The following is a 16810-nucleotide window of genomic DNA, read 5'->3' as shown; positions in this document are numbered from 1 at the left end:
AGATTTTGAGCAAGTGGGATCGCGTTCCACGACGGGCTGCAGGGCAGGGCTGCACCAAGGCACCCTCTGGATTGAGTCCTTTAATTCCCCTCCCCTGCCTGGAGAAGGGAGGAATCTACCTTTGCTGCACTCCAGCCTCGCCTTGAGAACAAATCAATGGAAATCAGGCTAGGATTCTAGGCAAAATACACTACATTTGAGAAGACTTCAGGTTTTCTTACCTTCCTGGTGTGCCAAGAGGGCAAAGTGGGGAGAAGGGAGCAGGAACAGGGAAGGGGGAAGGCTAGGGCAGGGTGGGGTCACAGCTGAGCAGAGGAGGAAGGACTAAAAATAAGCAATAATTGATAAACCAGCCTCTTTAAGGCTTCCTAATGCAGGCTCTTTTTCCAGTTCCTTTTATCTCCCCAACTTCCCCTCACAAAGAGCAGCCTTTTCCCCACCCGCAGGAATGGAAGGGAAGCAGGTTGCAAAGCCTCTCACTTCTCAGAGGAGAGCAGCAAACTCACTCTGTACATAATATCAGAATAACCACTGGTTGGACCTCTGCTCAGACCTCTGGGCGTCTCTCTCCAGCTGCCCTTAGGCGGGCTGGCCGGCCTCCGCTGGATTGCTGGAGTGCGCTGTGTGGCGCGAACAACCAGGGCCTCGGCTCACAGCCCAAAGGCCATCAATTTCCAGTGCCTACACACAGGTACACGTACGGCGCGCACACACAGCCTCTCCTAGCCCAGATAAGATCTCAGCATTCCCCTTTCTTTTCCCAGGTCTTCCTGAGGCCAGAGCCTCCAGGGCCAACATTTAGATAACCTGTAGTCCCACCAGTGACACAGACCCCACCTCTCTTTGCTCCCTTTTCTGGTGTTTACAGAACAATGAGAAAGTGATATTAGTTTGCAGTAAGGCCCGGCCATTCACGGCCCCTTGGGGTGTGGGCTCTGCAAGGCGGGGCCAGGAGCCCAGGCCCTCTCTCCATTGGTTGAGCTCAGCAGGTAACCCGAAGCTTTGCTGCGAGGTGCATAAATAAAGAGTGAAACTAGTGCCACCTCCTTGAAAGGGGCCGAGTCCTTCTTCTTCACCCTTGCCTTGGAAAAACCAGTTTCTCTTTCTTTTATTGTCTGCTACCAACTTGTATTCTAAAAGTTCAATGGAACCCCAACCATACTCCAAACTCTATTTTTCCAGCTATCTTTACTCTCCTCTACTCCAACTCACTTTCCTCTGCTCTCATATTCCTTTTGATTAGAGGGAGAATGGCTATTCAGGACCGGCCCCTACCTTCCCTCAGGAGCCATTTCTGTTCTGCACAGGCCTGCCGAGCTGGACACTTTATACAGTAAGTGTTTCTTGTTTCTAATTTCCTGTCCTCAAACCTTAGGAGTGAAAGAACATTCCAAGACTTGGAATTCCTTTTCTTTCTGCCATACACATGAGTCTCTAGCCACCTCTTTGTTCTGAATTATCTTATGAAAAATCTGTTTATTGTTTTGAATCAAGCTTATAGTAGGCCCTGCTCTGTTGAAGGTACAGATACTCATATGGACAGGTGAGTCTGAAATCTCTGGATTTGCAGGGTTTTGGAAAACTAAAGCTAAGAGACTACATCTGGAGAATCATTGGGCAGGAAGAGCAGAGGATGAACTATGAAAAAAAAAAAACTACATTGACTGGAAGTTGATCAAAAACTTCCTCCAAGGCTAAAGTAGCTGAACCTGCTGCATTTTAACCAAATCTCCAGCTCGTTCTCTGTTTTCCTGAGGATTTACATTGATCCCAGGCAATAAATCTCAGCGATAATGGGAACTGGTATGGTAAGGTGTGTGCTGAGCAGTTAAGCACCAGGATTGCAGTTCTGCCTGGTTTTGTGGAGATTTACACAACTAGAGGAGCTGGGCACTGGCTCACTGTTCACTCCTGGGCTGGAGGGTGCAGCGCTAACAGGAAAGTAGGACCTGGTTCCATTCTTTGCTTCTCGTGTCCAAGTGGGTTGTATTAGGAAGCCATTTGGGGCAAGTCCTGAGGGCAGTTGGGACAGGAGGCCAGTCCCTGGATGAATCTACTCTATAAGCCAAGCACATGCCTGGTTTGCTTCTGTGCCCAAACCCCACTCTGGAAATGGCCAAGGCGAAGGTCATTGGGGCACCATGTTGGCAAAGCAATGGTGGGCAGAAGAGTCTTGAACTCTGGGTGTGGAGTCCAGAGTGAGTCAAGGCCCCTGATACAGCTCATCTATCTCTGTCTGGTAGCAGCTGCGGGCCTGCAGGGTGAAGGGAGGGTGATAGGCAAGGGCCTGTCTTTTCTGGGCTCTCTAATGTCAGTGCTGCCTATCGTGTGCATTGCCTTTCACAAAGTGCTTTTACAGACACTGTCATCTCTGGAGCATCCACCTTGCAGGCCGAGGACCCCAAAGGAGGGCGAGGCTCTCTGCACACTCCGATTGATGACGTGAAGAACCTGGTGGACCATACATGTTGGGAGGATAAGAGTGGGGTAAGGAGGGTCTGCAGGGAGATGGACTGACCCCTTTGCTTTCAAACTGGGATAAGATTTGCTTTCAAACTGGGACAAAGAGAACACAAAGAAACCTTCCATCCCAGAAATATTCCGCCCCCTACCTCCTGCCGTCATTTATCAGAGCCAAACAGGTTGCTCTTTTCTTCTTTTTGACGGTGAAATGATAGGCATTGCAGAAGGACTATACAGCCCAGATAATTCACAAGCAGGGCACATTTCCGCCCTCATACTCGAGAACCATGAGTATTCATAAAGAAAGCTGGGTGGAAGAGGGCGGGCCAGGCTTCATCCTCTCAGTACCTGGATCCCTGCCACCAGCATGCCCAGTGTCCCCCTGACCAAGAACAGCGGGGAATCTTCCTCAGCAGTAGCTAGAACCCCCATACCCTTGTTGAAGAGTCTTTCTCAGAGGCCCTGTGCCCGAGGGGCTGGATGTGGAGGGAGGAGCCGTATTGTAAGCTACTGCCTCCCTGCGTCGGGTCAGAACAAGCCCCGGAAGAAAGTATTCCAAACAACAGGTGGATCTGCCCTAACCCACCCAGTCTGCATGGAGGTGCTGAGAACAGCCTTTTATGGGGTTTACACTGAGCCACGGGCATGTCTGAACATAGCAAGGAAGAGGCCCGAGCAGCAGCTACACGGCCACTGGTTCACGGGCATTTCTTTTAGGGGGCAGGAAGCTCTCCAAGAGTTTCCACGCTCCCTGTTTAGTTCAGTCCCTGAAAACCAGGTCACCTCCTCTCTCCCCACAGCTACAACCCCACGCCCAAAGAAAATGCAGTTGTGCTATTTCCAAATATATTGGGGAAAGGATGCAGGGTCACCAGAAAGCGGACATGCCAGATAAGTTTAGGAGTGAGACTGAGGAGTCTCGCCCTCCTCTGCCCACCCCCGTGCCAGGTGTGGGCTTGGCTCCCGCTGGGTGTTCTGGTCCCTCCAGAGCCCCTCACGCACCTCCTTCTGATTTCTCCTTATTTCACACTGGCAAATGGGCCTGCAAAGTGCTGTTCATGCTCACTGGGCAGTGTGTTCTGGAGAGGAACACCTCCCACCCATCACCTTGGTAAACAAGTTCATAGGAGATGCATTTTTCTAAAGTAATTGCAGAACACCTGACTCCTTCAGCCAGGACCAACCCCACCAAGCTCAGTTCTGTCACACTCAGGGGGACACAGAAAAAGGCGGAAGATGACCAGCACCCCAACTAGGTAAACACAGAGAAGTTCCCCATGGCCTTGTCTGGGAAGGCTGTCTCAAGGATGAGAAACAGTGATAGTGCCCAGCCCCGCAGGCCCAGCGCCACCACTGGGCACTGGTTTCTGTGCCGCGGGCACAGGGGCATCTTCGTGAGCTGGCTCTCCGCAGCCCCGGGGAAGGAACCGTCCCGGGGAGGGCGAGAGCGTCAGGCCCTCCACACCTCCCACGGCTCTGGTTCAAAGGTCCCGAAGGCCTCTGACCAGGCGATAGCCCTGAATGCAGAGGCTGGGCTCACATGCCACCCACCCTCTGAGAAAAAGACCCCCAGACGATCCATGTGTTTCTCTTGTCCTTCATTCCACCGGAGTCTGTCTCATACCCAACCAGATTTCAGTGGAGTGAAGTTCAGGAGGCGTGGAGCTGACACCGTGGCTTCAGCAGCCCCAACGGGAGCAGCCAGAGTAGCTCTGACTTAGACATAAAAACACCAGTGAGAGATGTGAGAGACGAGGAGACATCATCTGGAGGTCGCGATCTTCTGCAGACAGGCCGGGCCGTGGGCGAATGGGAGACAGCACCGCAGATAGGAATGGCCGATTCTTCATTTTCTAAAATTCATACAATGGAAAGGCGTGCTTTCTGTAACTTACAAAAATTAAAAGTGGTCTGTCTGCCGGAAATCTGTGTCTGTGCTTCATGCTGTTGGATGCTGACTCCCTGACCTCCGTCACCTCCCTTTTGGGCTAAAAAGGAGACATGGCCTGGAACAGTCTACTCAGGCCCCCTCTCTCCTTGGGTTCTCTAGGCAGGTGGCTGAAACTATTTGCAATCAGCAAGGAACCCCGCTATGCGAGCGCCCCCACCCCCGCCCCGCAGTGCCAGCAGGACCCGCAGAACAGGGTAAAAAACTCTCAAGCTATTTTCAGACCCATTTATATTGTAATAAAATAAATGTAAATAAGATTTAAGTGAAGGCAGATAGATTGCAAATATTTCAAACTCTATACAAGATGTATCTCGTATAGTAAGGGTATAAATTCTGCAAAGATTAATGCACTTAAAACATATTTGACACATAAAAATGCCAGACCCAGCATTAATCATTTACCAATTGTAATTGCCTTTATATGGGTCTCTTCTCCCCAAGATGTATGCTTAAAACACCAGGCTCTGTAGAAATCTGGGAGGAAAAACAAATAACACTTCTCAGCCGTCAGGGTCTATGATCTGCTTTGATAGATTTAGCATTGATTTCATTGGCTTTACAAGCCTGTGCGATTTTTTCTTTCTTCTTTTTGAACACCACATCTCTTCTTTAGGGAAGGAGACAATTGTCGGGAAGAGAGAGGACCCCCAAGTACTAAAGAATCCACCCTGTTATGGAGGGGAGGCCCAAGCTTTTGTGTTAATTGCTTCTTCATCAAGTAAACAGGGTCTCCCCTTCAGGGAGCCAGTCTGGCCAAAGAGCAAACTCTGAACAAAGCCTGGCTCTGCTGAGTCTTCAGAAAAACCGGTTTTCACCTCCAGAATGTGCCCCAGGCGGCAAAACTCAATAGAGCCCCCTGGCCTGGCAAATGGTGTTTTTCTTAGGAGCTCCCTATAAAGGAGATCCCAGCTTTGTAGAGGGATAACCTGTCACTTGGGTATCTAAGCCCCTCCCCCAGCCAGTGACCTCTGAGAAAAGGGGCCTCTTGGCCCTCCCTACCTCCGCCTCCTCCTCCTCCTCCTCAGGGACTCTGCCCCTGAGGAATTAAGGGCTGCCCGGCTGATGACTGGAACCAAGAGGAGTAAGCATTTCTCCAAAATGTTTTTCTTCTTCAAGTGAATACAGCTTCAAAACCTGTCCCTGTCACCCTCGCTTCATTCTGAGGCGCGCGGATAACAAAAGGGTGAGGAGGCCAAGCCACGGGCATTAAAAAATGTTTACCCATAAAAACTATTCAGTGAAGGGGGTTGGGAGGGGTTTGGAGTACTCAAGCTAACTGACCAGCAAATACCTTCCATTCAAGGTTCTGCAAGAACAAAAAGAGCACAGAGCAGAAGTGATGTAGCATTTCCATTAGCAGCTTGGTTTGAGCCCTATGACCTGGGATCTTTTTGAAGAAGCGTGTCTGTGTGTGTGCATGAGAGAGAGAAAGAGAGACAGGCAGACTGGAAGCAGAAATGGTGACCACAGGGCTGTCTGCCAATTGCCAGCCAGGACATAATGCTGTGACTACCAAGGTCTGTACCTGATGTGCTGGTGGGTTCCCACACCCCAAATCCCACTCCAGTGCCATCTTCCCAGCAGAGATACATGGCTTGTGTTTCCGGCATGCAGTCTGGGCTGCCCACTTCCTCCTGCCCCACTGCAAACAGAGAGAACCCGAGTCCAGCCCAGAGCAGCCTGCCAGGGAAGCCGCCACGTGCCGCACGCTGGAACAAACGGCCCCGACCACCTTCCCCACCCAATCCCCCTATTTTATGTCTCATATCTTTATGGCAAAGCGTGGCCTGCTAAAATGCAACACAGAGAAAATGATTTAATCAAAATTCCCTTGCAACGACAATAACAACGACAAAATAATATTGCCCTGCTTTCTTTATTCATGATCTTTTATTGAGGCAAAAGGCAAATATCATTGAGCCAAACCTGAATAGACAAACATATACAACTGCTGGTAATTTAATATTTTGTGCTAATGGTATACACTGTAGATACAACCCCAGAGGAATGAATTACAACCCTATCAATAATACATCGCATCTGGGCTCCGGTTTCCCACTTCATGAGAAAATGTGTATTGGCAAAAGGCTCTCCGAATATTAAGAGCCATGCATATAATGAGGCGGTGAGTACAGAAGCTAGTCTGTCTCATAGGACTGTACTCTGGTCCTTGTGATCAAGGTCCTTTATGGGGGAAACATCCCACAATGAAGCTTCTAAAGCTGTTGCTAAATGAATGCATCCCATCCACGTTCTGGACAGATTTCTGGGTGACGCTGCAATCACAGAATAACCTACAATCAGGACACTCTCTGGCCAGACTACTCAGAGCACTGTGTCCATTTGGAGCCTCAGGTCTATGGTCAATGTCTGAGGTCTGTTGGAGTGGGCAAGAGGCTGCCCCATTGCAGATGACAACGGGTGAGAGAAAATTGCTTGGCTTCGGAGCTCCTGATCCTGACCCCGGCTTTTCCGGTTGCGGGTGGTCCTCCACAGAAAGGAGGAAGGGAGGGAGGACTGATGACAGGCGAGGAGCCAGTCACCTGCAAAGAATAAGTTCATTCTGGAATTTAAAACGTCTACAATTCTTAAAAGTCCCTTATTCCTCCTGCCAGGAGAGGCAAATGGCAATCTTAATTGAGAATAGGGAGGACGCATTTCTGTCACGGTAATATTACTATCATGGGCGAATTAGGTGACTGTTTTCAAGACTGCTAGTTAGTGCCACAGTCACACTCTGATTCCTGTCCCTGACCTCCCTGGTGGAGGACGTGCTGAGGAGTCAGGCCAGCAGGGTCAGTACCTTCCCTGTCACTTTTGAAATCAGACCCCGGAAGGAAGAGGAGAGCCCACAGAGGACTGGGCGGCTGTCAGGGGCTTTCAGGCAAAAGGAAGGAGATACAGACGACAGTACCAACCCCAAGCTCAGGGACGAAAAGGCCCCACCGACGTCAGTTTATTAGAGGAAATAAAAGCTTTCTAAATTGCAGGGAACTGACCAGGCTCCCTGGAGAGACACCAATGCATCAAAGAAAAACAATGCGAGAAAGTCCCTTTGTCTGGAGGCAAGAACCAGCATCTGGATCTGTTGTCACAACCTCCCTTTTCCCTACAGCCCCTTCAACCCTCCTTTCGCTTCTTTTCCCCTTTCCAGGAGTGAAAAAGGCCATTTTCCTGGCGGCAGATAGCAGGGCTGGGTGGGACACCTGGTGGTCAGTAGGGGAATTACACCTGAGTTTGGTCTCAAACGCTCAGTATCCAGATCTGAGACCAGTGTACGGTGATATCATGAGAAATAACAAAGCAAGCAGCTTCCTAGCATATGTGGTATTGGAGTAAACTTTAAATATAGTAGCAATTGGGTAGGCACTGACCTACATTTTTGCTATGTCCAGCTGTATGTGGGAAGAATTGGTGGCTAAGAACATATATAAATAGAATCCACAGATCAACAAATACATACTAAGATTTGCAATAGAACTCCACCATTATTTAAACTTAACTTAAAGTCATATTGAAAGTAGATACTGTTCCAGAGGACTCACCAGGCTGTAAAGGTGGAAATTTCCCCCGAAGATAATACATAGATGAAACATTCTCACCTACATAGGTAATCAAATACTGACTGCTCAAGGCTAATACTGATTGCTTATTTGCACCCATCTAACGCTACTGGCAGCAGCCTAAAGTTTGGGAGTCAGAGTATAACGTGGTTAAGAGGGGTCAAATTAGATCTGGTGCCATTTTGACCTGGCCAGGGGACTTTCGGCCAGCCACTTAACCTCTCTGAGACCCCATTTCCTTATCTGTCAAGTGGAAATAATGATAATAATGACAAGTAATTACTAAGCACCAGACACTGTGGGTTGTGTGTATATTAAGTCATTTAATGCCCCCAATCACCTTATAAGGCATGACTGATGTTTCAGTTTTATGGATGATAAAACTGAAACAAAGAGTGGGTAAGGGACTTGCCCGAGGTCACACAGTGGGTAGCAGAGACAAGATCCAAAGCCAGCTGTCCCAGTGGGAGTTCACACACCGGACTATTACTTTATCTTATCTTTTAATGTTGGTGTGAGGACTAGATAAGATAATGCAGGCAAAGGTCTTAGCAAATGCTTAGAAGACTCTACTTAAAAAATATTATTTATCATTGTAACCTTGGTATCAAGAAAAAGTATCTTTGGGAAGCTTGTCTAGTGTCCATCAACCAGAAATTAGTAACTGTATGCACACTTTTGGCAGCCAGCAACTCAGTGTTAAATTTACAGTGCAATTTAGTCACAACTACAAGGAATCTTAGCTTTAAAACAATTATCTCCTCTTTCTATCACCTTCATTTTAGGTGAGTCCATATTTTTTAGCTTCATATTCAGTATGTGTGTCATGTTCTGGAAGCCTTGAGGATTTTTTTTTTTAATAGGCATAGCATAAATCAGAAATAACCATTTTTCCAGGATAGATGTCATTTCAAATTTTACTATATTTTTCTGAGGACAGGTGAAAAGTATTCATGAAAAAGAAACTGGTACAGAGTTAATAAAAAGAAAAAAGATAAAACAAACTTCTGAGCTCACAAGAAAGTGGAACCATCAAGAAAAATAAGTCAAGAAGCAGCAAACAGGAGGCTGCTCCCAGCACCCCAAAGCCGACGTTTGATGTCTGAGGAGTCACTTTGTGCTGAAGCCACGCCGCCTGCTCCCATTAAAGCGCTCGCCAAAGCGAGGGCAGCTCTGACACCAGGCAGGCCATCCCCAGGCTGGAGCTCGGTCCCTGAGAGATTTCAGTGGTCAGAATGGGGCAGTTATGCCACTTGGACCCTCGAGCGCCTGGCCCTCAGCCGACCCCTCCCTCCTAGAGCATCCAGCTACTGGGAGGGCGTGAGGGCTGTGGCTGGAGGCTGCTCACTGCACAGTTGCCTGCACCGGAAAGCTTATCCCTGGAAGCTGGACACAAGGCAGGCACTGAAAGGAGAAACTGAAAATGTTAACAAAATGAGTTCCTTTTGCCTCATTACCATACCCTGTGACCATCTGCCTTCAGTGAAGAAAGGGAGCTTGGGACAAAGGGAGTGTCCATTCAAATAATATAACTATATCAATTTCATTTCACTATACCATTACGGCACTTGACATTATAATCCAAACTGGGAGTGGCCTCACCCCCAAAGCCCACACCATTCCTCTTCGCCCTCCAGAAGGCCTGGCTTTTAGCTAAGTTTCTTTATCTACTGAGATTCGGTGCAGACTCCGTGTTTTCTCCCATACCAGTAATGAGAGCAACTTCCCGACACTTCTCTAAGGGAGCTCTGTTAAACATTTCTTGCGCTTGGAGGATAGTTTTAAATGTTTCTATAGATTAATAAGCCAGCAGTGCTTCTTTAACTTTAATGTGCATACCAGTTACCTGGGAATCTTATAAAAGTGATTCAGCAGATATGGGGCAGGGCCTGGTATTGGGCGGTTTTAACAAGCTCCCAAACGATGCTTCTGTGGTGTGGGGACCACACTTTGAATAGCAAAGAACTAGAGCAGTCAGGATTCAGAGCCCAGTTTCCTGTACACCTCAACACTCAGTTCCGCAGAAGGCCAGGACCCATGTCTCAGTGTGGCTTTACTCTGTTTCCTCCGGCTTTTCTTCCAAGTCACTGCTGTCTGAGCCACTCCGGGGAGACGTGAGAGGCCCTCAGGGCAGGAGGGTGTTTGGGGGGCTCTCATGGCAGCCTAGGCTCTGACACATGATAAGAAAGATGGGGTCTTTTCCAGGCATGGAAATGGCCCAGATGATCCCTACCCAGAGAAGCCACAACGGTTGAGAATAGTAATAGTACCCCCATTGCCTAAAATATGAGGTAGGTTATTTAGAAATAAAATCTCTGTGACCCAGAGACGAACGTGAAGCAACTTCAAGTATCTTTACTAGCGATCACCAGTCTGGAACAAGTAACCACAAGTATACTTCGGCTGCCAGAAAACTCAGAACTAAATTTAGTGAGCAATTTTCAAGATGAAGAAAGAGAGAAAGAACTCAAGTAATTTACTAAAGATCAAGATTCTGGGCCAGGCTCTGAACTGACCTTTCTCTTCTGCCTCTTAGTCTAGTGTCATTTTCAACAAACCACTCTACTGCCATTCTTAGAGCCCTCTGCTCTCTTGCTGACTTACCTGTACACTTGTTAACACCCTGTAACTCAGAGCTTCAATTTATGTTTTGGTAAAATGGAAACTGTAGAATCAATTAAAATTTTAAAATTAAATATTCAATATAGTGCATACTGATAAAAAGTATACTCAGAATGTTTAGCTACTTTTCCCATGTTTTCTGTAGAAACGAACACCACTGATAAATGACTATTCGAAGCAGTGACCTGTTGGAACGTGAATCAGTGAGTGGGTGGAAAGAACTCAAGCCGAGGCAGGACACATCTGGGTTCAAATCCATCCAGTCTGTGCCCTTCGGTACAACGGTAAACCTATTTGTGCTTCAGTTTACAAAAAATTACAAAGCAAATCATAGTCCCTACCTTCCAAGGTCATTGTAGATACAAAAAGTTCTCAGTGAATGATAAATAGGAACATGAGTATTCTTATTCAACTCAATAGGCACAGGACATACAGAAAACAAAAGACAACAGACCAGCAGAGCTGAAGCAAGACTGTGAGGTCTCAGCCCAGAGGAGAGTACAAGACACAAAAGGACCAGAGGCTTCAACAAAATAGCCTCTAAAACCCAACGCGCAGACAGACCCAAAGGGCAGGGTAAGCAAATCATCCATGGGTCCAAATGGATGTTGGTGACAGACGTAGGCATGGGGAAGACACACTGTGACCAATAATCAGAATAAAACAGTGGTTCAACAGAACAAATGCATACAAAGTAAGGGTTCAGGAGGATGCATTTTCCAGAGTTAAGGTCGGGCAATAAATTGGAAAGCTAGGCAGGCTGGTGGGCAAGTAGGGCACCCACTATAAGAAGCAAGCAACAGGAGGTTAGGAGTTGACGCTGCTAGAAGCAAGCATCTGGCTCAGGCAAGAGCTCCTCAACCCTTCCTGTCAGAGCAAGGACAGCTCACAGCCTGCAGACACCGGCCACAAAGCAGCAGCGATTGGCTGAATTGTAAAGGGAATAACGGAGCAGCAACTGACAGCAAATTCTGACACAGCACCATTTACATATTCCCGACCCACATTCATTTTGTCAAAAGATGCTTTTCAAAATTGAGTCTTTATTGAGAAGACATGCACCGAACTCTGATTTAAACAGGCAACAGAGCTGCATGCAAAATAAGAGGTGAGAGAGTACCTGCTTTATACTTCACTCTATCTCTGGGAGCAAAGTGTTCTATTTTGTATTCACATTCTGTGTTCTGGATAAACTGTCAGATCCCTCTGCCAGATTTTTATGGATAATTAGAAGGTTGCAAGAAGCAGATGTTATGAAACTATCTGTGACTAGTCCTTAATGGTGGATGACAAGAATTCAGCACCATTTCTTAATTATACAAGACATAGAAAGAGGTGTATAAAAAATAGAGGGAGAGCTTGTCAAAGCCTGACAAGGTATCAAACAGTTAATCACCCACATTGAACCTGAACATTTCTTTACTATGTAATTCAGAACGTAAGTCTCACCTCCCTTTAGCTGAATAATTTTATGAGCTATGTATTCTCCTATGTTGCTTCATTTCAAGTTTTAATAACCCAAATATGAGCTTCTGCATAACATAAGTGTTTTTCTGGTTGAAACTGCCCAACAATTTTGCACTTTATTAACTATAGACACAGTTTTGCCACATCAAACCCCATTTAGCAACATAAAAAGAAGTTACAGTGCTTGGGAGAACTGGACTCTTGTCCCATAAATATGAGAGCACAACTACCATTTTTTGAGATCTTGCTCTGTGGTGGGTAATGGATAAGCTTCTTGCCATGCATCGTCTTATACGATCCTCATAACAACTGTAGGTAAGTGGGCGGCACTGTGTTAGCCCCACTGACAGAAGAGGAAGCTAGTAATAAAAATGATAGCAACAAAAACAACAGCTCCACTACTGGCAGTTACCGCAGACTTACTATGTGCTCACATTCTACAGTGCATACATCACCTCATTTAATAGAGCTAGTGCCATAATTATTTTTATTTCCATTTAACAGAGAAGGGAGCTCAGTGTCCTAGAGGTTAAATAGCATGCCCAAGTGATTATAAGTGTAAATTCAGGATTCCAACCCTGGTCTTCCTGACTCTAATATAGTATATTTAATCCCTGGGCTGCATGACCTCTATTTGACTGGGCAACTGTTATGGGCTGAATTGTGTCCCCCCAAATTCATGTGTTGAAGTCCTAACCCCCAGGACCTCAGAATGTGACTGTATTTGGAGAGAACCCTTTAGGACATAATTAAGATAAAATGCTATCATATGGATGGGATCTAATCCAATGTGTCTATAAGAAGAGGAGATTAGGACAAAAAATAGGCACAGATGAAAAGTTAGGTGAAGACACAGAGAGGTGGCTGTCTTCAAGCCAAGGAGAGAGGCCTTGAAGAAACCTACCCTGCTAATAACCTGACCTTGGATGTCTAGCATTCAGTGCAGTAAGAAAATAAATTTCTGATGTTTAGTCCCCTCAGCCCGTAGTACTTCCCTATGGCAGCCCTAGCAAACAAACACAGTGTCCTCATTTAAATTCCTAACTTCAGTATGTTTCAGTTTCTTGAACTAGACATCTAAGGTCCTTCCTGAGGGCAGTACCCCACATGTACTGTCTCTTTAACATTCTTCCCCCTGCTGGACAATTTTAATAGGTGCTCTTGTCCCCTGGCCCCACAGGCTATCTGAGCTCCTTTTCAGTCTCTCTGACTCTTTCCACTCTTTCTTTCATCCTTCCCTGCGCTGTGGGCAAAGTAAAAGGCTCAGGTCAGAAATAGTGGGGGCCGACCCTGGAACGGATATGAGAGGTGAGAGCCAGAGATGTAAGCCCAGTGGGTAACTATGGGGCGGAGCCTCTCCTCTTAACCCCCACACACTTTCTCAGCCTCCCAACTATTGTAAATTTATATGTGTTCATAGAATTATTTATACATTTATGCCAAACATTATTTATGAATTATTCACAGTGCACCAGGTTTTATGCAAGGTGCTGAAATACTATGCTTAAAACAAAAACAGAGTCCCTACTCTCATTGATATACAGTGAAAGGGGCAAATTAAGAAATTAAGATATTAAGAAAATAATTACACTATTTCTTGAATATGCAGTTTGTCAGATGACAACACTAAAACACTTCAGTAATGAGTTTGATGCCCTTTATTCAAATGAAAACAATTGGTGGAATGGGGGAGTAGGGAGCTTCCCCAGCCGTGGACCACTCTTCCTCGGGGACTTCAGGCAAGAGTGAGCTGTATAGAGCGCTGGAAGAGGCAACGTGGAAACAGGACATGGCTGGCTAGGAGGTCGGGATCTCCGCATGAGGTTAGGGTCAGGTTAAGTCGCAGCTGAGCTGGAGGATTGGGACGGGCGCTCTGCCTCCTTGACAGGGAGGTGTATCCCTACAGTGCAGGCCGACTTAGGTTTAGATTTGTGACATGGCTGGGCCCCTGGGGCAGTCTTCATTTTGTGGGTTCTGATAGATGAATTAACTTTATTAACTTTAAAACAAAAATAGATGCTCCGATGGGAAGGAACAGAGGACATTAGGCTTATCATAGAGCCCTTTTTTTCCTGAATCAAAAATGAGTGCCCCCCGCAAAAAAAATGCAAATACTCCAGGCAGAGATAGCATACTGAGTTAAAGTCACACAAACTATAAATCAGTCATTTTCCTAGAGCTAAGTTTTATGAAGAGACTAAAATAGCAGAGGTAATGGGGTGCTGGCAATGGGGGAAAACACAAGGAAGAAAGAGATGCTAGAGAGCGGAAGATAAATGTTTGCTGCTTTGCAACTTCACCTGGGACCAAGCCTGACTGTTTCAGGGAGTCCAATAGCATTTCCCAAGACTGTAGAGTAAAGGAGAGAACCTGAGATCATCAGGCTCTATAAAAAGAGGAAAAAAATAATTTTTTAATTGAAAAGGCCTCAGTGTGGCTGGTGTGGGTCAGTGGATTGAGTGTCAGCCTGAGAACTAAAGGGTTGCCAGTTCAATTCCCAGTCAGTGCACATGCCTGGGTTGTGGGCCAAGTATCCAGTAGGGGGCGCTCAAGAGGCAACCACACATTGATGTTTCTCTCCCTCTCTTTCTCCTTCCCTTCCCCTATCTCTAAAAATAAATAAAGTCTTTAAAAAAATAAATGAAAAGGTCTCTTCCTGTGATGTCAGGAAGCTTTCTTTTAAATTAGATGAACAAGTACACACCCAAGAATAATTAGACAATGAAGACAACTCTATTCAGACTACCTGTCTTTGTTTTCACAGCAGTAAAGACCAAATGCATTTCATTCTGCATCCAACACGGACTGAGAGGCTATGATGAGCCAAGCATGGTATTAGGCCCAAGGGCTGGAAGGAAGAAAATGACGTAGTCCTGTCCTCATAATCCAAGGGTTCACCATGGAGGAAGAAATTCACACTCATACACAGATCACTAGAGGACAGTGCAACAAAGTCAACAATAGGGGTACGGAACGGTAGAGAAGGGGAGCTTGGAGCCCACAGTATAAAGATGGATTGGAATAGAGAAAGGTTAGTCAGGGAAGCCTCTAGGGTGATGGCATTACCCGAAAACAGGGTTAACCACACAATAAATTATAATGTTGAAGAAAAGTATTTGCCTATCAACTGTATAGACAGCAAAGAATGTGGCCTGGTGGAGAGGAGAGAGCTCCAGTTACAGTAATAGTGGTAAAACTTGCAAGATTGGTTTTGCAGAAGTGTGTCCCATCAAACACACCATGAGACATAGATGCCATTTAGGAATTGCTCTTAAATGCAGAAGAGAGGACAAAACCAAAATTGGACAAGAGATGTTAAGATGTGATGCAGGCCCAATAAAAAACCTCACAGAAAGTTCTAGAGCTGGATGGCCTTTCAGAGTTACCCTGACTTGAGGTGAGTGGATCAAGCCTTTATACTCTCATGATGACAAGTCATTGCATGTGAGATCCCCCTAGAAGGAGGCATGACCTTGGAGGAGGCAGGTTTCCTTAGCTGATAACATCCCCCAGAAGAGCTGACAGCTTAGGGCTGTCACTGGCAGCTGGGGGAATAAATTCTCTGTTCCTGAAGGGGGATCAGGGCAGCATCTCCTAGCAGCCTCCAGAGCCCACCTCTTGCGCTGCTTGGGTCCATTTCTTCTCGTAAGTTCTAGGAGAAGTTCCCCTAGGGTTCTAGTGAGCACTTCTTTGGGGGGAAACTTGGAAGACAATGACTAGTGGAAGGAATTGCTCAGTCCCCAGTCCTGCCATTGGCCGTGGAACTACTACTGACGACATTTATCTGTCCCCTTCTTTGCTATCCACCATAGATTCCCTCACATTCAGCATGACCTCTGCTGCTCTTGGAGACCTACATGGTGGCATGGCGAGAGGCTTATTTCCTGGGATCTGAACGCTTGGTCACCAGTCCCTCCTCACACCAGGGTTGTTGCACTTGCCCATTCCTATTGTGAGAATTTAGCTAAGCTATTCCGTAGTACTCTGCCTCAGCATTCATTTTGGATGGCCAAGTAGCCGGCAGGCACCTTGAATGAACACTAGTCTCATGCAAGTACATACAGTAGCCTGCAGAGTTACAAGCAAATCTAGGTTCCTGGTATTGTAGTATTTCCATGACTTCTCCAACAGAGTTTTCTCTGCCTTAGGCACCCCTTAGATAAGACTCCCATGAGGTTTACCAAAACCCTGCTCTTTTGGTTTCACCTGACCAAGCTGGCCCTAGACTGGGAAACCCAAAGCCCTCCACCCATGAATCTTAGTGAAGTCCTGTGCTTAGGTCCCCCCTTTCTTTCTGTCTGCATCCTGCTTTGACATCTTTGCGTCCCCCGTGAGGTATGCTGTGTACTTTTCCGGAAATCGTGAGAAATAAATTCCTCTATTTTAATGTCTTTTGTGGTCTACTGTTAAACTGTGATTCACCATCTGGCACCTTGTGCTTCCTTTAACAAGAGCATGACACCTACTAAAAGTGGTCAAGAAAGCACCAAGAGATGCCCAAGCAGATCACCCAAATGCTAAGCACATTTCTCCCTGCTTCCAATGAGTAATGGCCCTCTATATCCCCCACCCAAAATAGTGACTCCTCTTTTTCCCTGTTGGTCCCCTGGTACAAGGAGCCCAAGATGCCAAGGAAGAAAGAGTTTCTAGAGCAATGGAATTTCAGCAAGATTTCCTCTTTAAAAAACACATGGAGAGCCCAGAGTTGTAGGGATGAGAAGCACACGTTCCCTGAGTGGCCCAT

General features: G+C 46.5%; 1 long non-coding RNA gene across 1 annotated transcript; it reads left to right on the top strand.

Moving 5' to 3' along the window:
- Positions 1-1160: 1160 nt before the first annotated feature.
- Positions 1161-4201, top strand: LOC129062280 (uncharacterized). Its single transcript, XR_008528263.1, has 3 exons — positions 1161-1333; positions 2360-2487; positions 4096-4201. It is a non-coding gene; the product is annotated as an uncharacterized LOC129062280 (long non-coding RNA).
- Positions 4202-16810: the final 12609 nt, after the last annotated feature.

The sequence above is a fragment of the Pteronotus mesoamericanus genome, unplaced genomic scaffold (genome assembly GCF_021234165.1).
Source record: "Pteronotus mesoamericanus isolate MK-2021 breed Mesoamerican mustached bat unplaced genomic scaffold, CSHL_Meso_final scaffold_705, whole genome shotgun sequence".
NCBI lineage: Eukaryota > Metazoa > Chordata > Mammalia > Chiroptera > Mormoopidae > Pteronotus > Pteronotus mesoamericanus.
Note: the sequence above shows the minus strand (reverse complement) of the source record. Positions and strands in the feature narration are given on the sequence as shown.